Source organism: Pseudorca crassidens, chromosome 11 (genome assembly GCF_039906515.1).
Source record: "Pseudorca crassidens isolate mPseCra1 chromosome 11, mPseCra1.hap1, whole genome shotgun sequence".
NCBI lineage: Eukaryota > Metazoa > Chordata > Mammalia > Artiodactyla > Delphinidae > Pseudorca > Pseudorca crassidens.
In genome coordinates, this window is record NC_090306.1 from 22,093,107 (window position 1) to 22,117,964 (window position 24,858).

General features: G+C 40.5%; 1 long non-coding RNA gene across 1 annotated transcript in view; it reads left to right on the forward strand.

Moving 5' to 3' along the window:
- LOC137201739 (uncharacterized) overlaps nucleotides 1-7,654 on the forward strand; it is a 67,759-nt gene extending 60,105 nt beyond the window's left edge. The window contains exons 2-3 of the long non-coding RNA XR_010932301.1: nucleotides 6,005-6,163; nucleotides 6,528-7,654. This is a non-coding gene — a long non-coding RNA (uncharacterized lncRNA). The remainder of the gene's footprint in view (nucleotides 1-6,004; nucleotides 6,164-6,527) is intronic.
- Nucleotides 7,655-24,858: the final 17,204 nt, after the last annotated feature.

Here is a 24,858-nt window from a genome sequence, read left to right on the forward strand (position 1 = left end):
ATAAAGTACTTAGAGATGCTTTGTTTTTCAAGTTAGTTTCTACTGGGTCTGAACTATAAATATTACTTCACAGGGATGAAAACCAGAGGCCTATTGGATCACCTGTCACTTGGATTGCTAAATGGGATTCATTATCTGCTGAAGTTTAACAGTAAAGAGTTAAGGAAATAAAGTCCAGAAGGGTGTTCCAGTTTACAATAATGTTAATTTCCTGAGAACATTGCTTGACCCCAGACAAGCCATTTACTTTTTCAAGAGAATTGTTTTGTCTTGTGTTCTTTTAAAACAACAGAGCGCTATTGTATATAAGCATTCTTGAGATGACTTCCTTTTTGTACACATATATGAACAAATGAAACAGAGATATAAGCAGAAAAAACAGGGTTGAAAACGTGTATGCATGAAGCATAGTATGAAGAATCTCTGCTGAGGGATTGCCCGAGGTTTCATAAGATCAATGTATTGTAAACCTATTTTTCATGTTTGTCTTAGTGACATTCATTCAATTGCCCTTTATCAATACCTGATTTGGGAAAACTCCATGGAGGCTGCAAGGTTAGAAAAAAGGTTCCTTACCACAGGGTGTTGATAACCCGAGTCTGGAAGTACACTCATGAAAAGAAATTAATGCAAGGGCAATTGAAATAGACGTTGTGACAGAGAGAATGACGTATTCTGGAGGCTTTGGGGGAGGAGAGACTAACTCTCGCTGGGGTGGACACAAATGGCAGGTTCCTATTATCCAAGTTCAGAGAAAATTATCTACGAATCTAAAATGTCAGGTCATTATTTTTCAGTGATAATTAGACACTTTCTAGACATTTTGGCTGTAGATGAATTTCCTACAGGGCCCTTAGCTGACACCTGACACTTCCCGAACTGAGATTCTATTTTATGATGAATATTCCTCTTCACAATTCTAATGCTTGCAGATTTTATAAGGTGAGAGGGAAAACAGTGAGTGGTTTAATGGATTAAGTCCAAAGGTCACATCTCTTTTCTTACTAAAAATGGATAAGGATTAGCAAGACTTTTTTAGTAAAGGGCCAGATAATAGATATTTTCGGCTTTGCAGGCTTTATATTTCTGTCACAACTACCTAACACTGTTGTTTTAGAGTGAAAGCAGCCATAGACAGTGCATAAATGACAAACATGACTGTGTCCCAATAAAACTTTATTTACAAAAACCGGTAGAGGGCTGAATTTAGCTCACAGGCTGTCGTTTGCTGACATTTGAACTAAAAGAAAGAGGAAAGGTTATGAGCATTTAAGAAAAAGAATCTACTAACACCGTGTTGTGCATTGTGGAGAAATATGAAAATGCAAAATGTACAGACAGTCTCAAGTTCAGTACCGTGGAGGGAACCTGTAAGCAGATAAACAGAATACGATGTGAAATGCGGTGTCCTCAGTGAGGACCAAATATTTCTGGCTTAGAAAGGCTGGAAGGTATAGGATCAGCTCATCTGGAAAGAGGGAAAGGGATTGTAGGCAGGAGGAGCCATGTGAGAAAATGAACAGAGACAGGGAGCACAAGGGGGGGAAGAGGGGACACCGAGAAGTAAAGTCTGATACGTAGCTGTGGGCCTCACCTCGTTTCCTGTCTTTGCCTTTCTCAGAGCTGCACAGCTGGGTGCCTACTCTAGGATTAGTCTCCCTCAGCACGTAGCTTAGCAGCTGTAGCCTCACCAAGGTGGCTTGGAATGAAGTCATGCTCCTGGGACCCAGCGCCTGGTGGTATCAGCACTGGTCTCCTGCAGTCGTGCCCTCTGAGATTCCTTCACCACAGCATTTTCCATGCCTTGTGTTTTCTTTTTCTTTCATAGACATTCAGTTTTGTCTAGTTTCTCCTCCTGAGTCTCCCTGACTGGTACCCAAGTGCCTCTTTAGGACTAGGACCTCGGTACACAGACAAGTACCTCCCAGCCTTTCCTTCCAGGAGCTGGATCTCGCTCCCCAAACTCTGCTCAGAGCTGTTAAGTCTGCTGTATCAGGGCAGATATCCAGATAATTGACCAGTGTCCCATCTGACTTCCCAGCTATACTAGCCCAGTCTCTGCTCATGAGGTCATCATATCCAAGCTGGGTTTGCCCACTGAATATTGAACTTTGGACCACCTTTTCTTTCTTTCTTTTTTTTTTTTTTGCAGTACGCGGACATCTCACTGTTGTGGCCTCTCCAGTTGCGGACCACAGACAGGCTCCGGACGCACAGGCCCAGCGGCCGTGACTCACGGGCCCAGCTGCTCCACGGCACGTGGGACCTCCCGGACCGGGGCACGAACCCGTGTCCCCTGCATCGGCAGGCTGACTCTCAACCACTGCGCCACCAGGGAAGCCCTGCTCTTTTCTTTAGCCAAGTCTTTCCCTGGCCTCTGTCCAGGCCAAAGAAGCCAGTCTTCATCCGTTCTGGCTTATTGCGTTTTCTTGTGGGTCTTCTGTTGCAGGGACTTCCCTCACCCTGTGCCTGAGCCCACCTGAGCTAGTGCACTGTCACAAGCCTCAGCTTGAAATGGGCCGTGCTGAGACAAGGGCAGCTTTCGAGCCATCCTTTGATTCCCTTGTTGCCAGTCCACAGTCAAGATTCCCATTTGTCCAGTTAAAAAATATAAAAAGTCTCCATTGATGGGATGCAAGCAGATTTTATCTACAGTTATTGGTAGAGGCCCTCTGGAGCTGTTTTGAGAAGGATTGTGGGGATGCATTTGGCCTTGATGAGAAGAAGTAACATGATTAATTAGCAATAAATCCAGTTTACCTACCTGAGATCCGGTCCCCATCGAAGAACTACCTGGAGAGAAACTATAGGGTTGTCAGCCTCTGCTTTAAGACCTTTGTCACCAGATCTCGTGGAAGGATGGCGACAGGCATGGATACCTGAGAGATGTTCCTAGATGAAGAAGAAAGTACCCATCTCTGTTCACTTGGATCCTATCCACTGTCATGCTCTTGCCAACTCCAAGTACCCACCATCTACCTGCTCTGCTAGATATTTGACAGATGTCGGATATTTGGAGTACTGTGTTCTGGAGCATTTAGAGACCACATTCAGACTTTTCAGAAAAGGCCACCATGATGGATTAGCAATGTCTGCCATGGGCCGGGAGGAAGGATGGGGAGAATAATGGCATGCGTGCCACATATTTCCATCCCTGATCCAGACCAAGAGGGTGGTACCCTGAGTTGCGTATGTTGGGAGAGGGGCAGGATGCTGCAGCAGGGCCTCAGGGAGCGCTGGCAGCATCTGCTATGTGGTCTCAGGACCTCTGTGTGAATCACGAGCACCTCAACCAGACCACAAGAGTATTTACCTCCTGAGAGCCTGCAGAAGGTCCCTGGGATTATCAGTGGAGACCATCTTGAAATATAGTCTAGGAAGATCAATTCTAATAACAAGATTAATCTTCCTCTCTTAGCACTTTTATTGCAGGTGGGCCTAAATGCCTTTTGTAGCCTAGCATAACCAGCCTGAAAAGACTCTGCATTGATATTCTCCCAATGTCACCTACATCTCATAGGTATCCTTGCTTAGGTGACTACCTTGAAATCTCAAAAATGCTAAAGCAAAGGGGTACAATGTGAAAAACCCAGTCATCACTGAGCGAGGCCATAGTCCACAGGATGGTCCAGGGCAGCGGTCCCCAACCTTTTTGGCACCAAGGACTGGTTTCATGGAAGAAAATTTTTCCACTGACCCGGAGTGGGGGTGGGGTGAGGGGATGGTTTCAGGATGATTCAAGGGCATTATATTTATTGTGCACTTTATTTCTATTATTATTACATTGTAATATATAATGAAATAATTATACAACTCACCATAATGCAGAATCAGTGGGAGCCCTGAGCTTGTTTTCAGTTGCCACTCACTGATAGGGTTTTTTTTTTTTTACATTAATATTTGTATTTTTTATTTTGTTCAGAAGTCTGTTCAAAATTATTAATTATTTAGAAAATCACATCACCAGTGACAACTGTAGTATGTGGTATCCGTCTGTATTTATAGTTGTCATATTCATGGTGATCCATGTATAGGTCCAAACATTTTGACTGCTTCAAGTAGCCATGCTCCAGTTACATTAACATTTTTATATCCTGTGGAACACTAGGCTTTTTTTTTTTCACATCTTTATTGGAGTATAATTGCTTTACAATGGTGTGTTAGTTTCTGCTGTATAACAAAGTGAATCAGTTATACATATACATATGTTCCCATATCTCTTCCCTCCTGCGTCTCCCTCCCTCCCACCCTCCCTATCCCACCCCTCTAGGTGGTCACAAAGCACCAAGCTGATCTCCCTGTGCTATATGGCTGCTTCCCACTAGCTATCTATTTTACGTTTGGTAGTGTATATATGTCCATGCCACTCTCTCACTTCCTATCTTTTTAATCAAAATAGCCATGAAGAAAGTAACTCTTTAAGCTTGGTAGTTTATAGTGGAGTAGATGAATTCTGATCCTTGCAGGTGAGACGTTTCTAAAGAATGAAAATATTAGCTTTCAGGTGGACAGAAAGGAAGGAAGTCTGTAAAAAGAAAAATGTGGCAGTTGGTGGGCAACAAACATAATCTTTGCCTAGTTCATTAATTACTAGGGCCCACTCTGTTGGTCACTATTGCTGATTAATTGTAACGGCTCTCTTGCTAAGCCATCCTGTTTATTCCAAGAAGATAAAATCCCGTGTGTAATCAGTGAGCAATCTCCCCTTCACATTTCAATTTTCAGTGAAATAATTCAATCACAGGATTAAAAATAATCGAATAATAATGGTTTATATTGAAAGGCAATAGCTCCCTGCCCCACTCCACCAAAACCCAAGAGGAACCTTTTAAAATAATATATACATATATTTAACTATTTGTAATTTATCAATGTTAAACATGGTATGTTGACATCCTATTACAATGGATGATGAAACAGCTCACTTCCCCATACCTTCCTCTATTTCCCCTCTGCTTTCCTTTTAATATAATTACATCACCATTTTTGTTCCTATACTTGTTACCTTAAAATTAATTATTAAAACCCAGAGTTAAGTACTATAAAAGCAGTGAGGTAGAAGACATTTTACATAGGGAGGTGGACCCAAAGATTTAGGCTATAAAATTAATGTGGCTGGACTTCCCTGGTGGCGCAGTGGTTGAGAGTCCGCCTGCCGATGCGGGGGACACGGGTTCGTGCCCTGGTCCGGGAGGATCCCACATGCCGCAGAGTGGCTAGGCCCGTGAGCCATGGCCGCTGAGCCTGCGCGTCCGGAGCCTGTGCTCCACAACGGGAGAGGCCACAACAGTGAGAGGCCCGCGTACCGCAAAAAAAAAAAAAAAAAAATTAATGTGACAAATTATATTAGCATTCAGTTATCTTTAACATCCAGTTTGAGCTAAATGCCTCTCTTTCTATTCACCTCTCAAGGGAAACTTCAAATACACAATGGAATTTATTGTACTGCTAAAAATAAAATCATTTTAATATTAGAATTGTAGTAGATGAGGAACCGTAGGAAAACTAAAACTGGCTAATTACTCTAGGGAACAGGGAGAGGAAACATGGGTTAAAAACTGGAGGATTAAGCAACAGAAGAAAACTGAAGGCTCAACATGGCAGCGACTCTGCTCATAGACTGCTCTGCTTCCGATTAGATGCCCATGTTGTTGGGTGTGACAATGTGTCCTGTCAAATTAAAACGTTAAGTTTGCCAGCCTAACAAATTAAAAACATAGGACTCTCAGTTAATTTTGTCTTTCAGATAAACAATGAATAATTTCTCAGTATAAGAATGTCCCATGCAGTACTTTATATGGCAATCCTGAGAAGTATACTTACCAACCTCCCTTGTAGATAGCGGTGGTCAATGAGATGTCAGAAGCCCTTGGGCGAAGCATCTACAGAAGTTCTTAAAAGTGGACTGACTTACCTACAGGCACACACTTCCTTTCTCTCCCTCTTTCTTTCTGCCTGGAATGTTAATTTTTATTTTTTTATTTTTTATTATTTATTTTTACAGCTACTGTCTGGTATTCAGGAGGCAACCTTGAGTGTGGAATCCACCACTATGGACAGGATTACAGAATGAGAAAGGAGACTGGTGAACATTGACGACGTCACAGAGCAACTCTACAGCCTGGATTTATTTTACATGGGGAAAAAAAAATTTCTTACTTGTGTAAGTTAATTATTTTAGTTTTCTATTTTACATAAATGAACCTAATACTAACCCAAACACTTTATGGTCATGTTCTATTAGCAAAAGGTCAGAACCATTGTCAAAGCAACCATCTCTACCCAAGCCATGTAGAAGAAGGGATGAGCAGAGGATAGAGTTGCAGATAATTAACAAAGACCCATATGGACAAGTAACTGGCATCAGAGAGGTCTAGAAACAGGCACGAAAGACCTGGTCAAAAAGGCTGGAATTCAGAGCAAGGAAATTTAACTCTTGTGGAAAACGGGGTGGAAGGCAAAGACTTTCTCCTAGAGGGACGTGATTGTGAAGTCAGATCAATTTTGTTTGTTTGTTTGTTTTGCAGTACGCGGGCCTCTCACTGTTGTGGCCTCTCCCGTTGAGGAGCACAGGCTCCGGTCGCGCAGGCTCAGCGGCCATGGCTCACGGGCCCAGCCGCTCCGCGGTATGTGGGATCCTCCCGGACCGGGGCACGAACCCGTGTTCCCTGTCTCGGCAGGCGGACTCTCAACCACTGCGCCACCAGGGAAGCCCCAGATCAATTTTGACTCAAAAAATTGATGGGGCAGAGCTTAAGTGTTTGGCGAAAGAGAGAGTTGCGGGGGTGGGGGAAGATCCAAGACCCCAGGGATAGCTCCAGTTTAATGCTAGAGGGAGAAAGTGGTTTCAAGCCAAATACAGAGATTTGGAAGAAGAGATATAGCTAGTGGACTCTCTCCCTCCCTCCCTCCCTTTCTTCCTTCTCTCCTTCCTTTTTTTTTCTTTTTGTGGAAAGCTTATACATATAAGTATAAGTATAAGTGCACTATTCCGCAGTGGAATTTTCAGAAAAAATTGAGTCACTAACATTATTGTTAAATGGAGTCTTGTTTAGGGGAAACAAAGAAGAGGATGAGTATACTGTTGGAATAAGGGTTAGAGACATGAAGAAAAAGCATACAATTTCAACTTGCCGAAAATCAGCTTATCCTTTTAATCACACACACACAGAAGTTAAGGAAATATTTTTAAGAGATTGGTTTGAAGAGACACCAAATCAGAAGCTTCTCTTGCGCCCACAGAAACCTTAATACAACCCAGGCAGTACTTCTTGTACATTCCTCTGTAACAGTTGTGCACTAAATATGTCTGAGGATTTTATTGGTGGTACTGAGTTTGATGGCATTGTTATTTCTGTTAAACAGTAGTGTGTGTAATTTTTAGGATAGTTTAATGGCATCTTGTCCTTAACATTTGATAAAAATGAGTAGAAAGCAGAAAAATTAGTGCTGATAACTTGTAAAAAGTATAAAGCCATCAACTTAATACAATTGAGAAATGAGATCTAGTAAATAGAGATCTAACGTAAGAAAATAACAAAATAAAGTTCATGGATGTCATCCTGTGCCCAAAAACCAGTCAGAATTGGAGCTGAGATTAGGGAATGGCTTTAGGGAAAAATGGATTTGATTGAATAAACTGATGTGTCTGGCATTTGGAAAATTATCATTGCTACAAGTGCAACAAATTGATAGAAAAAATTAAGGATTATAAATATTGGAAATTAAGCATATGAACAAATGAGGCAGTGGTTAACTGTAGGAAAAATAAAAAGATAGAACCCCCCCAAAGTACATTGCTTATTTCAATAGTCAACAATTACATAGTTATAATAATACTATTGAGTTATCCTGAAGTTGTGACCTAACTCTATACAGTGAATGAGAGTAGGGAAAGTAGAGTTAAAGTTTTATCCTCCATCAAAAGAAGTTAGTAGATTTCTGACATTAGTCAAGAAATATAATAATAATATTATAATATAAGCATATTATTTAGAAACACACCAAAAGAAATAGATAAAAAGTGAAGAGTGGCCTGTTATGACAGGTACTGGGGATTGGTGAATGGTGAAGCAGGAACTGCTGTTTTCATTGTAAACCTTTTTTTCACTATTTGTTTTAAGTGCACCTGTGTTGTTTTGATAAGATTTAATTAATTCATTAAACAGATTTTTTTAGAGGACTGCACATACTGTTTCTTCTACATCTTTTATTTACGTTTTGAGAAGTTACAACTATCCTATACTGGTTTGCTTCCCTTTGACATGTAAAATACATGATATTGACAGGTACCTTGATTGAACATCTAAAGATGTTTCAACTGTGGGGAGTCAGACAGTAAATATTTCAAGACCTACCTGTGGAGGGCTCTGCAGTCGAGCAGCCCACCTGTCGATAGCTCACTTTAATTTCTGCAACTGCCTGAGGATGTGTGCCCTGTGTTCTGACTCTAGCCCTTCAGTTTGGATACTTCTGTTATCTCCAAAGTCCAGTATTTCTTCAGTTCTAAGTACTTTGCCTTGGTTCTGTGAAAGACTGTATCCTTCTTTGTTCTGTCAAAGCTAAGTTTACCTTCTCATCTTTCTGGAAACTTGTTCTATTCGATTTTTTTTTTCAAACTCTACTTTAAAAAAGACATAATTTATTAATTCATCCAGGAAGCATTTTTAAAGCCACTACTATAGGTCCAATCTTATGCTGCAACCTGGAGACATAGAAGAAGGGTATCTGGTTCCATCTAACAGAAGACATGAAGTTTCTTAAGTTGCAGTTTGGATTTCTTTGTTTCTTTTTTTTATTGAAATACAGTTGATTTACAATGTTGCATTAGTTTCTGGTATACAGCAAAGTGATTCAGATATATATATGTATATATATATATATATATATATATATATATATTCTTTTGGGTTTGAATTTCTTTTAGGGGATTAGGGTGCCACTAACCCTCTTCTCTTCTAGGAATACAAGTGAAAAGATCACTAGGCAAATGAAAAGGGTAGACCACTCTCTTAATCCAGGCAGTAGCCACACATGCCCCCAGATGCAAGGCTGTGATAAACTGCAGCGTCAGAGACTGAAGTTTGAGTCTGGCTGAAGCTGTACTGGGGTTTCCTCCTTTGCACACTGACTAGCAGACTCGCTACCTGAGTATTTCAGGCATGCGGCTGGGAAACACAGGCCGGGCCTTCAGAGCAGCCTCTGGGTCACTTACCCAAATGGCAGACAAACAGCAAGGACCACAAGTTCCTTGTTAAGAGGTAGGCTCCAGGCCCTGCCCACATGTGCTTCCCACTCTGACAGGAAGTCAAGTCAGATCTGGGCTCAGAAGCAAAGGAAAGGACAGGACAGTCATGAGCACTGACCTTTAGCCTTGAAAACAGGTCCCCCACCAGTGAATCTAGCCCAACAAGTGTTCCCAACTCTGACCAATCATCTCAGTCACTCCCATGAGGAGAAACAAAGAAAGAAGTGAAACGAGAGAGGGCAGAAGTGTAGTGAGTTTCATTCTCCTCTGGGATAAGGCAAACTCATGAGGTGAAAGGAGGTCCCTCCCTCTTCAACAGGTTTCCTTACCTGTGTGTCTTCTATTCTTAGAAATAATTAGAATCATAAAGATCTACAAGTGTCTCAGTGTTCAGTTCGATCATAATTAAACACGTTTCCTGAAATGTGAAAATACCAGTGAAGCATGTTTCCTTCATAATAAATACATAAATGTGGCCACCCACAAAATGGGTGAATGGCCCCCAGCGTATTCTGGGTCCCAGTTTTCTGGGTCCCATAGTCACATCACAAAATACCATTGGGTTGGTACAAGGATTGAATGGGTTAAAATGTATAAAGTTTGTAAACAGCGCCTGACATAACAGACAGCGTTAGTTATTATTATTACTATTAATTTATGTTTTATATCATATTACAGTCATTATCTCATGTGATTTTCACAACACCCTGTGAAAAAGGTTAAGACAAGCCATATTACCACCTTTGCCGATGAAGTTACTCAGTACACGAGGTCTGCAATTCAGATTTTCTACTACCAAAGCACAGGTGGCTGCCTGGTTTTCCTTATTCAGAAATTTGAAGGTTGCATATCTTGCCTTGTCATTGGGAACTGTCAGATGATGACAAGGTAGAACTTTGGAATTCTCCTACTCCGCTAGGAAAAGCGTTGCTTGGCTTAAATTATGTGCAGCATTTCGCTTTGCAGTTTACTGGGTAAATCAATACGGGTATTACACAACTGATAAACATTTGCTTTCTGTCTTGCACACAAAATATTTCATATGCTGATTGTTTTTTGTTTTTGTTTTGCGGTACACGGGCCTCTCACTGTTGTGGCCTCTCCCATTGCGGAGCACAGGCTCCGGACGCGCAGGCTCAGTGGCCATGGCTCACGGGCCCAGCTGTTCTGCGGCACGTGGGATTTTCCCGGACCGGGGCACGAACCCATGTCCCCTGCATCGGCAGGCGGACTCTCAACCACTGCACCACCAGGGAAGCCCTACTGACTGGTTTATTCCTCATGACTTAAACTGTTACAGGAGAATGTGAGGGTAAACCTATGTCACTCCTGATCCCCTCACTGAAGGAGGCTGATTTAGCTCATTTGTCTGGATAGGTGGGTATCACCATGCCCCTCCTCTTCTTAAGCACATATTTTAGATTTATATAGATAAAATGTATGTATAAAAGATATCTGCATGTGTGCATGTTAAAAATGTGTATATAAAGGACATGTGCACATTTGCATGTATGTACACACACACAGCTAATGAGGACCACGCCCCATACATGCTCTGTAACCTACTGGTGTGGCTTAACAACATGCTTAATATCAAGACCATTTCCCATGTCCTATGAATTAGCTAGATTTGCATTCCACTGTAAAGCCTGCATATCAAGTCTTAAACAAGTAAGGGGGTTATTTGTGACACAAAATAAGAAACCCAGAGATACACAGTCCAAGGCTGGTATGATCCCTTCACAATGCCTTCTAGGACCCAGGTTCTTTCCAGCTTTCTGCTCTGCCATCCTTAGTATGTGGTTTTAGACCTTGGGCTTGTTACCTCATTGTCACAAGATAGCTGCTCCACACTTTAAAATGCATCTGTAACCCAGGCAAAAAGAAGAGAAAAAGCAAAGAGCAAAAGGTGTGTGTCAGTTGAAACTGCTTCTGATGACAGTACTTTTCTAGACTCCCACCTAGCCACTTCCACTTACATCTCACTGGTCAGAACTGTGTCATGTGTCTGCCCAAAGCCACAAAGGAAGCTGGCTGTCATCAGTTATGTTCTTCAGGAAGTATCAATAGATGCTGAGATAGTGAGGAGTGAGAAAGGTTTAATGGGGAGTGACACTGTGAAAGAAGCAGGAAGCCAAACTGGGCAGGGGGAGCCAGCATTCACTGATGCAAACCTGACAGTCTCTGCCAGCCCGGTGAGAGTCAGGGTTGCCCGCTAGGGGAATCCTGTGTTGGGTGGAAATGGCTAGGTCTTTGTATTACCATCTTACTTAGTTATTGGCTGTGGGCTGCCTTGAGGAGAGCAGGGTCTCAGCTTGAAAGTTGACAGGAGCTAATAACTGGAGACAGTCAGCTAACCACACTCTTTGACATGGATAGCAAATCCTTTCCAGAAGCAAGGGGATTTGACCGGTACATCCCCACGTATGCCACTCTGGAAAATGGGGGTTTCCAGCTGGACATGTTGCCCTCCTAAAGAGATTTGGAGTTCTGTTAATAAGAAAGAAGAAAGGATATTGTATAGGCCACTGTTGTATCAGATATACTTTGTTAAGTTTCCTTCTCGAGTGACAAGAACAACTTTACCAGATAAAGCGGACTCTATGTTGAACAAACTTCTACGAGTAAGTGTATCCCATGGTGGAAGGTACCAAGAAACAGAAATGTCATCTTAATAGGGAGCACCCTGTAGGTCGTCTTCTAAGGGCATCAATCTGCCTCTGGTTTGGTAATTCAAAAGGAAATGGGGTTAGCTTCCAGGTGAAGTGATGGACTCGGGTAATGGTAGAAATCAGGGAACATGCGTGTTGCTTTTTGTCCTTACTCCTAACTTTGTGCTTTTCTAAAAGTCACTGACATAATTACAATTTTCCCTTTAGGTTTATAAAGATTTGGCTCATTGATACTTTGTTAGTAAACTGGGGAGAGACCAATTATTCGATCCTCTCTCCAGGGGTTGGGTAACGTAGAGGCTCTTTGGTTGATGCCACGTCTCATTCATAAAGGGAATTCTCCAGGAGAAACTGTGAGTAAGTGAGCTTAATCACTTACCAGTGAGTAAGTGAGCTTCGGGAGCTAAGGTTTGTTCATTTAGGGTGTTTATTGCTCTCTGTTTTACTGAAGTAGTTTCCTCTAATCTGAATATTTCTAATACGATCAAGAAAAAGTCCTGGTCTCTAGCAGTAGGAAATACACTTCACTTTCTTCAGATACATTCAGGAGTAATTGTAAGGTTTAGAAAGGAACCCTGAGTCTCTCTCTGTGTAGATATCTGGGCCTGTGCTTTGAGTGTGGAGCTGGCTGGTTGATTAATTCTGAAAGACTTAGTGGTGTGCCTACAAAAAAAGCCTCAAAATGTGGAAATGTGACACAATGGAGAATACATTTGGGTCTTAGCTAATCTTAGAAAACTGGTGAATTGACTGTAGAAAATAGAGAAAAGTATGGGAATGATTAAAATTACTCCTAATATCACCAACTAGAAGTAATCAACGTCATCTATGCTTTCAATCTTTCAAAACATTTACACAATATGTTTTTTTAGATAAAATGTGTCCCTGTGTAAAAATATGTATAAATTGGGACACTGTGCCCTGTTGTTATGCTTAACACACCATGAACACTTTGTCACGTCATTTTCTTCAACAACACACTTTTCAAAGGCTGCATAGTGTTCCTTTGGATACATGTATCATAATTTATTCAACTAATCCCTTATTATTGAATATTTCCATTCTTTCCGGTTTCGCATTATTATAAATAATTCTGTCGTGAATAACCTTGTAACTCTCTCATACCCCTGATTATTTCCTAAGGGTAAATACATAGAAGAATAAGAACTTTGGGTATAGATGTCCTTTATTTCTGCCTGTGCAGAATTCTTTCCCCTTTTCAGATCTCACACTCTACTTATGAACTGCCTTTCGGGAATTGCTTCTCCCTGACCTGGTGGAACTTTCTGTCACATGGCTGGGATTAATCAGAGCGTCCTGTTTCCGACCACTCCAGACACAGTGACTGGCCCAGGAGTGGTATAAAAGATCTAAGCAGGGTCAATTAGGGGGAATTTTTCCAAGTCTGCTAATGATACTTGGATAAAAACATCTCTTTTCTTCTGAAATTATGGGCACCAAGGACTGTTTAAGATTGAAACTGACAAAAGTCAACTTTGCCACAATGGTGCCAGCACAGAAGAAAGCAGAGCTGAGAGGTAGAGAGAGAAGGGAGATTCCTGATGATATCATTTGAGTTCCTGGTTCCAGCCATGCCAGAAGCAAGATGCTGCCCGAGACTTTTCCAATTACTTGACCTAATAACTTCCCCTTTTTTCTTAAAATAGTTTGAGCTGACTTTCTGTCTTTAGGCAACCAAGACTTTTGCCTAATATAGATAGTCTAAGGTTTCGGTGCATGTTTCCAAAATACCTCCCAGAATGGTATTGCCAAATATACTTGTGGAATATGTGGAATTTTGAATTGAATTATAGTTGATATTGCTACAGTGGGTCAGGGTAGAATTATAGTATGAAACAGTCTTGTCTCTTCTTTTCATACCCCCACCCCCTCCTGACTAAAGGAGAGCATCCCAGTCAAACCATCACACTTGTATGAGTAAAGGTGGGGACTGTGGTGAGTACAGATCAAGCTAGGGTTATATGATGCCCATATATCAGACTGAGTAAAAATTCTTACTGTCAGGTCCATGTACTCCTTAGCCAAGTACATAGTGAGTCTCTAACACTTTTACTTTCTTTCCACCCTCAGAAGTGAAAGTGAAGAGAGGTCTTAAAATGTGGCCATTCCAAGAAAGGAGTTAAATTATTCAGGGGCTCAATTTCAAGTCAGCAAGTCAAGGACGAGTATTTTGGGCTTCCCTGGTGGCGTAGTGGTTGAGACTCCGCCTGCCGATGCAGGGGACACGGGTTCGTGCCCCGGTCCGGGAGGATCCCACATGCCGCGGAGCGGCTGCGCCTGTGAGCCATGGCCGCTAGTGAGAGGCCCGTGTACCGCAAAAAAAAAAAAAAAAAGTATTTTAAGGAGCAACTATGTGACTGGACTAGGTCACAGAGTTTCAGAGCCAGATTAAAGAGGCAGGCCAGTGGGCAGCTGTGGAAGGAGGTGGGTGGGGAAGGGTGATTTTAAAAGGATGTTAAAATAACATTGGCAAAAACAAATCAACTCGAACATTTCACTGGAATGAACTGGAAAGCAGTGTCCTTTAACGCTCGTTTATCTATCAACTCCTTATATAGCTAAGAAAATGAAAATTGGTTCCAGTCTCACTGAGGTAGACATTCCCCTCAAAAGGAGATGAAAACAGCACTCTTTATTAGTAGCAGTCCATCTAATTTGGATATTTTTGAGATGCATGTGTGCACTAGTGGGCAGCTGAAATTCCTGAATCAGTTAATGTACGACCTAGGGCTATTTTTTGAGAGTGGGTGGTTTGTTTTACTAACCCTTTCATATGCCTCTCAAAATGTTTTCTGGTTTATAGAATTACAAACAAACAAAACTCAAGAGAGAAGAGAGCTTCAGAAAAATAGGAAGTGACTGTTAAAATTTTTTTTAGAACATTTCCTGTTCTTCAGCTAGTGGAAGTGAATTGGTAGTAAATATGTTTCTAAATACATTTTTTTTTTTTACTGATTAAAAAAAGTTTAGCCATATCCTGACCAAATCAATGTTGAACAAACGTTTGTAAATATTTGCTTGTAGGGGCTACTTGACTTGGCCCAGGACTTCCAGGAGGTTGGGAGAGAGGAGTAAGATAAAACAGCAAAGGTATATATATATATATATATATATATATATATATATATATATTTTAAGTTCGAGGTTGCTCCACTAAGGAGCTGTCTCTCTGGAGACTAGCTGGGTAGCCAGGGCTGCAAAAGAGCGAACCTGAGGACCAGACAATTCCACATTAGAAATTTTAGAAGCATTGTACAAGGTCCTGAGAACAAGATGGTATCTCCAACCATCCGTGGCTGTTTGGGCAAAGAAAGCACTTAGGGGAAACAATAGCCAAAAATCAGACAAAATATCTGAAAAATTGGTGAAGTAAATATCTTATTCACCCACTATCTCATCCCTTCACTATCCTTCTGAGTGACTTGACCTAAACACAAGCTTCATCTGAATTGCAGCTCTGCTCAGTCCAGTTTGGGGAATCAGGGAAAACTGTCTGCCCACAAACCCTTTCCCCCAACTCTGGTGCTCCACTGGAAGTAACTGAAACAAAACACAGGTGTAACAAAACTTAAAAGAGCATAAGTGGTCTATGTAGAAAGTCTGAAAGAATAGAGAAAAAAAATCTTCTGGAACTAATAAGCTATTATAGCAAGGTTGTTGGATATAAGGTTAATATACAAAAGTCAATCAATTTCCTATCCCAGGAATAAGCAAGTAAAAATTGAAATAAAATACACAATACTATTTCCATTAGTACTCCCCAAAAGAAATACTAAAGAAATACTTGGGTATAAATCTAACAACATATATACAATATCTATTTGAGGAAAACTACAAAACTCTGATGAAATAAATCAAAGAAGAAATAAATAAAGGGGGAGGTATTCTATGTTCATGGATAGGAAGACCAAATCTGGTCAAGATGTCAGTTCTTCCCAACTTGATCTATAGATTCAAGGCAATCTCGATAAAAATCCCAGCAAGTTACTTTGACAAAGAAGCAAAGGCAATATGATGGAGGAAACATAGCTTTTTCAAGAGATGGTACTGGAACAACTGGACATTCAGATGCAAACAATGAATCTAGACACAGAACTTACACCCTTCACAAAAATTAACTCAAAGTGGTTCACAGATAATTGTAAAATGCAAAACTATAGGACTCCTAGAAGATAACATAGGAGGAGAAATTGAGATGACCTTGGGTGTGGAAATGACTTTTTAAATACAATACCAAAGGCATTATCTGTGAAAGAAATAATTGATAAGTTAGACTTCATTAAAATTAAAAACCTCTGCTCTGTGAAAGACACTGTCAAGATAGTGAGAAGACAGGGCTTCCCTGGTGGCACAGTGGTTAAGAATCCGCCTGCCAATGCAGGGGACACAGGTTCAAGCCTTGGTCCGGGAAGATCCCACATGCCACGGAGCAACTAAGTCTGTGCGCCACAACTACTGAGCCTGCACTCTAGAGCCCACGAGCCACAACTACTGAGCCTGCAAGCCAGAACTACTGAAGCCCACGCACCTAGAGCCTGCGCTCTGCAACAAGAGAAGCCACCGCAATGAGAAGCCCATGCACTGCAATGAAGACCCAACGCAGCCAAAAATAAATAAAATAAAATAAAATATTTGAAAAAGGAAATGCATGGTGTTAAAAAAATTTTTTTTAAAGATAATGAGAAGACATAAGATGGGAGAAAATATTTGCAAAAGACATATCTGAGAAAGGACTTGTACAAAATATACAAAGAACTCAACAATAAGAAAAACTCAACAGTAAAAAATAAACAATCTGAATTAAAAAATCAATGAGAGACTTGAACAGACACTTTACCAAAGAAGATATACAGATGGAAAATAAGCATATGAAAGAATGCTCAACATCATATGTCATTAAGAAAGGAAGCAACCAAGATGTTCTTCAGTCAGTGAATGGATAAATAAACTGTGGTACATCCAGACAATGAATGTTATTTGTTGCTAAAAAGAAATGGTCTATTAAGCCAAAAAAGATGTGGAGAAACCTCAAATGCATAAGACTAAGAAGCCAATCTGAAAAGACTACAAACTGTATGATTCCTACAATATGACATTCTGGACATATAAAAAGATCAGTGGTTGCCAGGGGTTACAGGGTAGGGATAGATGAATAGGCAGAACATAGATGAATTTTAGGGCAGTGAAACTATTTTGTATGATACCGTAATGGTGGATTACGTTCATCATTCATTGTTTTAAAACCCAAAGAACATGCAATACCAAGAGCGAACTCTAGTGTAAACTAGAGACCTGGGTACTAATGATGTGTCAATTAAGTTCATCAATTGTAACAAATGTACCACTCTGGTGCTGGATGTTGAAAGTGATGGGGGTTGTGTCTGTGAGGGGAACTCTTTGTACCTCCACTCAGTTTTGCTGTGACCCTAAAACTGCTCTAAAAAATAAAGTTCATTTTTGAAAGACTATAAGTGATGAGTCAGTGAGAGGTATAAAAGTGTTGAGTAGCAGAGGCTAGTTTTCTCTGACACTGCTGAGGAAAGTTTGCTTTCTTCCCTGACATCCTGTATTCCCCCACTCCATCCCTACCTTCACCCATTTAAGGATTCAGTCACTTTGTCTTTCCTCCAATGTGCCCATTTTATCAGTCTGATCGAATATTAATATTTCTATATTTCAGGGTGGATACACTTTACAGCCTAAGCCATAGGTAGCTGTGCTAAGTCTCAGAATGATGGGCTCATCCTTAGCTGAGCACAGTCCTATGTGTCTGATTCCTACCTGTTTGTTCCCAAACTTTCCTGTTCCCTCCCATCCTTGCTTCTATCTCTAGCTCCCTGGTGCTCTGGATCCAGAACGCTTGGGCCCACAGTACAGCAGACATGCTGGTCTAGACTGGCCTGGCCTGGCCATTGCCAGCCCCCAGCTTCTGAGTTTCTTTTGCCTTCACAAATACCCAGACATCTAAGCTTGGCCATTTGGGTAGGAGTGGGGCTGCAAGGGAGATATCTAATACTTTTTTTTTCCCACTAACTACTTGCACTTCAGAGGGCTTTACCGACTCCTTAGGCGAGCGGATCTGTAGAGTTTCCCAGTGGACATGCCACAGGCTACAGGTGTCTGTGAGATGTTGATGGTTTTAAATTTTTATAGTCTTTAAAAATTTTAAACCATTTAAGTATTAAAAATTTTACAGCATTTGAAATTATTTTTTGCATTTTTGTAGATAATAATGGTATCAGACAAAGAAAATATAGTGTTTTCACCAAGCCTCATAGAGTGTATTTCCAATCCCCTCCAGTTTATGGATGGTGTCTGATGAGTTGAATTCCTAGCCTGGAAGTCAACACACCTGAGTTTAATCTCAGTCGCTCTCAGTTACTTCATACCTTAGCTTCCTCATATATAAAAAGAAAGGAGGGGGACTAGATGATGTCAAGTCTCTTCCAGCTTTAAAATTTTATGATTTATGTACTTTAAATACAAATACAGATGGTGATGGTTTAAGCCAGCACGGTTTTCTCCTGTATCATATTTCTCTCCAAGTGAAACCTAAAAGCCTGAAGAAGTTTCCTGTAAATGGCCACATTTCAGAATTCATCAACTCCCAAAGTAAATTGTCTATGGATCAGAAATTCTCATCTTGAAAAGGGGCAAGTCCTAACTTGTCCACATGTTCTTTCCACTCAAATGCAGACACTGTTTTTGTGGAAATAGTAGGGAAATTTGGCCAGCCAGAGGCCCCAGTCCATGGGGATTGAAAGGTCTCCTGAGGCAACCACTCCCAAAGGCAGGTTGAGTTTCTGGGTACCGTTTCCTGTCTGAACAAACAGCCCCTCCCAAGCCCTTGAGGCTGAGCTGGTTCAGGGACTACCATTTGGGATCAAGTGCACCATAGGGGCCAGTGAGCCTTGGACAAAAATAAGTGTGAAGAAAGTGGTCCCTGGGTTTGACTCCATGGCAGACCCAGAAATAATGTGTTTTTTCAGTCTGTTGATAAGTAACCTGTACCTGTGCCAAACCTGGAACTCGTGCCAAACCTGGAACTCATGCCCAGGTCTATCTTGGTTCTAACATGTCAATGTGACACAGCCAGGACTGGCCATGGGGAAACTGGAGCCAGGACTCTGTTGGTTGAAGTCTGGCTCTTGGCCACATGGGGAGGTCGTTTGTCTTGGAGTTCTCCACGTTAGTTGCCTTTTAAACTATCCCCTCACCTCCCTTTCTGAAGCTGTTTACTCTCCTGGCAGGTGGAACCCTCTGGCCATCTCAGCAGCCCACCATGCTGCCTCTGTGTTCAGACAGCAACCAAGGTTGGAAAGGATTTGATTGATTCAAACACGTTTGCAGCAAATGAGAATTTAAGATGTCATTCCTCTCAAGAGAAATTTTACTGAACGGGGGACTCTAAAAGATTGTAAAGCCTTGGACAAAATTTCTGATAATGGAATTTCATACCTGTAGGAGGGAGAAATTCGGGTGGAGCAATTTTCTATTGCCCTCTAATCATACTCCGTTTATATTTTAAGGAAACACTAATTTAATGCCAGCTATGTGCAGATACTGTTCTATCTACATTACAAATGTCAACTCATTTACTCCTTACAGCCACATGAGGTAGGTACTTTTATTATCCCCATTTTCTAGATAAGGAAACTGAAGAACGGGTAATATAATTTTCCAAAGGTCACACAGTTGATAAATGGCAAAGCTGGGATTCAAATTCAGGCAGTCTGCTTCTAGAAGCCGTGCTTCTAACTACTGTGCTATTCTGCTTCCTCTGTTTCACGCTTCCCCCAATCCATCCTAAAATCTGAAAGTCAATGAAAATTATTTCTATTTTTGTGTTGAGTTAAATATCTTTCAGTGGAAAGGCGCCTAATGTGCCATGATTACCTTTATTTTTTCTACCACCTTTTCCCCCTATAGTTTCAAATTACCTTCCATTTTTTTCTCTCATTCTTTGGCTTGATCCTTAACATTTTCCATTATTTCAATCACACATTCAAGCCCATGAAATCCTCCTTTTCATATATCCCTCCGTTGTCCTGCTCAGTTCATCCTCTTGCTCTAAACCCTTCAATGACTTATGGGCACAGTGAACAGGACAGAGAAGGCCCTTGTGATCTAGCCCCTGCTTACCTCTCTCACATCATCTACCACACCTTGTGTCACTCCCACCATTCTGGCTACAGTTACCTTCTTACACTCTTCAAACACACAAAGCTCATTTCTACTTCTGGGGCCTTGCACTTCCTGTTTCTTCTTCCTGAAGTAATTTTCCCCCAGCTTTTCCTATGACCCAGTTCTTCATTTCTTTCAAGCCTCCCCTTAAGTGCCACCCCTCAGAGGGGCTTTCCTTGTCCACCTTGCCTGAATGAGCAACACCTCTTCTTTCCCTGCTTTCTTTTTCATCATAGCATTGATCACTTCCTAAAATTAGCTTATATACATACTTGTTTACCTCTTTTGTCTCCCGTGTCCGAACGGAAGCATTATGATGACTTTGTTGATCACTGATGAATTCCCAGCACGTAGAAGAGTGCCTAGGAGACAGTAGGTGCGTAGTCAGTATTGGCTGGATAAATGAAGGAGTTTCTGTCTTAAACCTGCTAAATAGATGCCACGCTGGTACCTGCCTTCATCACTTTCCTTGATCGGTCCTATGGATCTCTGTTTCCATTTTGCTGGAGACAGTATTCAAATACTTCCTAAGAAAGGATGCATTGGGAGTAAAATTGCCAACCTCTTACATATTTGTAAAGTCTGTATTTGGTCTTCAGCCTAACTGATAGTTAGGCTGGACATAGAATTCTAGGTGGAAACTCTTTTTCTCTTAGAATTTTGACAGCACTACCTCTGTTGAGAAGTCTGAGTCATGCCTTTGATGACAGGTGTGTGTGTGTGTGTGTGTGTGTGAAATTTCTTTCTAGAAGCTTTTAAGATTTTATCTTTATACATTCCCAGTGATGCATCTGGGTTTTTACTTTTTCTTTTTGTTTTTTTCCTACTCATCCTACTCTGCAATCAGTGGGCTTTTGCAATGTGAAGACATTTTGTTTCTCCATTTAGCTTTTCTTTTATGTTGCCGTTCTTTCCTTCTGAAACGCTTTGTAGTCAGTTGAGACTTTCTGGAATGATCTCTCATTTCTTGACTTTCTCTCCTATTTTTTACCTTAATGTCTTTTTTATTCTATATTCTAAATGTATTTGCCAAATCTCCTTGTTTTACTGTGCATCTGGGTGGGTTTTGCTGGCGGGCTGATTTCACCTCAGGAGCCAGACTTTACACGGATCCCTCAACTTCCTGAATGCAAAGGGAGACACTGGGGAAGCCTAATGCCCACACTGGCTGCACGTGGTTTTCTTTTAGGCAAGAATCCTCCATATTGCAGCTAATGGTAAGATTGCCAGATTTAACAAAAACAAAAAATAGTTTGACCTGGATGGCTTAGCTGGGTAGTTGCGTGTTTCTCACTTGAATTCTCTTATGCAGTTGCAGTCGGATTGTATCTAGGGCTGCAGCTGGGGCTGGATGTCTGGTGGCTTGATGGTTTTCCATGTGTCATCTGATCCCCATGGCCTACTCTCTTTAGCAGGGTATCCTAGACCTCTTACCTGAGGGCTCAGAGCTCCAAGAGGGAGGATGCAGAAGCTGCTGAGCCTTCCTAATGCCTGAGTTCAGAAGTCCCAGAACATCACTTCCTCTGCATTCTATTGATGAAAGCAGTCTAGGCCCAGCCAGATTCAAGGGGAGAGATCAGAAGCTCTACCTCTTGATGGGAGAAGCAGCTTGAGTATATAGGGAATGGTGCAATTGTTTGGAAGCATCTTCAGACCAGCTACCACAGCAACATTCCAAAACCAAATTCATCCCCCTATTCTGTTTGTTTGTTTGGTTTTTTAATATACATAGCTAAAACTGTCATTCACTAATTCATCCAGGCCCAAGAACATAATTCTTTACTTCCTTCCCTGACCTTGCCCATAGCCAATCTACTATAAAGATCTTTTCTTCAAAATCTCTCCTGAATATATCTGTTTTATGGTGGGATCACAAACAAATAAAATATCTCTCTTGTCTGTCCTTGCTTTTCTTTTTTCAAGGCCACCCTCATGTTCTTGCCTTTTTGACTTGGACCAGTGCCCTGGCCTTTTAACTAATCTCTGTGTCTTCCCTTCCCTCATTCAACTAATGCATCCATTCCTTGCCACTAATCTCCCAGAAGAATTTCTTTGATTTCTATCATCTCCCAATTCAAACCTTTATTGCCTTCCTTTTGCCTAAGAACACCAAGTTAAAAATCCTTACTCTGATGTTCAAGCCCCTTAACACTTACTTTTCTAGCTTTATATTCTAAATTCTCCTTCCTGGGACTTCTGGTCCAGTCACTATTCTGTGAACACATTGTTCCTGCTTCCGCACATTTGTCCACATTGCTTTCCCTGTCTCTGAATGTCCAATCCTTTACTTTCTCCAAATCCTTTAAGATTCAGCCAGAAGATTTTTTTATTCACTGAGGTACTCAGTCAGCCTTTCAAAAACCATTTCTTTTTGGCCTTTTATTTACCAAGCATCATGGCAGCTAGTGGAGATGTGATGGTGAATGAAATAGAGTTTCTACCTTTAAGGACATTCTTGCTTAGTGGCAGAAAAAGAGAAGAAAAGGCAATTTCAAAACCTCCATACTGTGAGAGTGATACCATAAGAGGAACATATAACCCGATCTTAGGTCATCAGGCCAGGGTTCCTGGAGAAGGTGAATCTAAGCTAAGACCTCACCTACTCTAGTCTAGGTCACAGTGATCTTGCAGTCTCCTCCAAGTTTACTGTCCTTATCATTCATTTGACTTTTACTTATGTGGAGAGTTGTACTATTGTACTGAACACAAGGCATTTTTAAACTTTTAATCATAGCTCCCTAATATAAGGTCAATCTTCTTAATGACAGAAGGCTAATCTTACATTCTTTGTCCTCATACCCTTCCTCCCAATTAAGAACAATGTCTTACCATTGTCTAGTTAGCACCTGTGTGTTTAGAAGAACTAATTTTCAGTAGACTATTTACCCTTGCCTGACTGCTTTTCTTTCTCCAAGTATTTTCTTCAAGAAATATTTATTGAATATTCATTATATATCAATAATCACTGTAGATGCTTGGAATGTTGCAAATGCTGCGGTAAAATGTGAACAGGATACAAACAGTGTAAATGAGGGAATGTTTTCTTCTTTGTATGCTTTCTTTTTGTTCCATTTACTTTTCATTTTTAAGGGATAGTTACATGAATTAATTACAGGTAATTTAATTGCTATACACAGTAGCCATACACATGGCTATACACAATGGCTGTTTTATTCATTTTAGTCACCTTTTTAACCTCATCTTTCCTTATATATAAAATATGAATAAACTGTAAGTCTATACAGTACCAATTTATAGTGGGATGATGTTGATGATGATGACAGTGATGATGATGATGGCATTGATGATGACGATGATGATGCTAGCTAGGGTCAAGATCCAGTGTTACTGTAGGAAGCCATCATTAACATACTTCTTGGTTCTATTTTGCCAAAGTCTATTATTCCTCACAACATCTCTGAGAGTTCTATTGATGTGTTTTTTGATTTTATGTTTTTCCTAGTCAACCTTCCTATTATGAAGCTTCAAGCCCCTTAAAACTTTAAAAACTTCTGTTTCTCAGTGCTATGAATTTTAAGATTGGGCTCACAAGAGGCAAGAAGCAATATGCAATTCTGTTTTATACCACTATTTATATAGTCAGTTCCTCAAAAAAGATGTGAGTATAAAATATTTGGTGGAGAATGCAAAAGCCCATGTAAGTTGACCCAGGTCTCACTTCTTTAATAGAACAAAATGAGAGTTTAAATTTATGGGACCACAAGGCCAGTCCATAATTTATTAACTAGTGGGGTCTCTGACTTTTATAGTCAATTTTCATTCATTTACCTTGAAAAAAAGCAAAAGTTTTACTTAGAGTGACCAATGGGCCTGCTTTGCCTAATATCGAGGGAGTTCCTTGGACACAAGATTTTCACTGCTGGAACCAAGAAAGTCCCTGGCAAACTGATGAGTTGGTTATCATATTTATATAGATATAAATAAAGGGCATTAGGTCTATGTGATAAACATTGTTTTCCATTAATTTTATAACCCATATAGGCACTTAAATATATATATATACATTTATATGTATATGTATGTATATATGCACCTTTTAATTTTTCTTTAGTTGAATCAGCTTTGAAGTGAGGAGAATAATATGCAGTGTGCTCACAGGAGTGTTTGATTGCTTAAGTAATACCTGTAAATTGCTTTGGGATCCTTTGATGAAAGCACTAAGTAACTGTAAAGCTTTGTAACAATATTATTCTTATCTTATTCAGAGAGACTCAGCAGGATTCAAAGCACCTTACTGATTGAGCTTAGAGGGATTCTTTTACCATTATTTAGATACTATAATTCCCATGGAGGTTCACTAACAATATTTACATAATATGGAATAGTTCACAACAAATTGTTCTTTTAAAAAATATCAAAGAAGGAAGGTAAATGATACAGGGCCTTTGGACCTAAGGAACATAGGCAGGAAGGAGGTAGTTGCACCAATCTAAAATAAACAAAGCCACCTGGCTTTTGAAAAAAAACTATAAGAAAGGGCCCTTTTAGAAAATAGGATCTATTCTTCTTACATGCATTCTAGGTAAATGTATTTCTGTGAGATGTAATTAGTCCTAGTTACTGAAAATGTCATGTTCTCCATTGACAGATAGAGTAGTTTTTCCCAGGGCAAAATTGGGACTATTTGAGATAAAAATAAATGGTACTGTTCAAATGGAACATTTTACCATTTTATGCTTAAATATTCCTGTGTGTATTTCTTAGGAGAAAGAT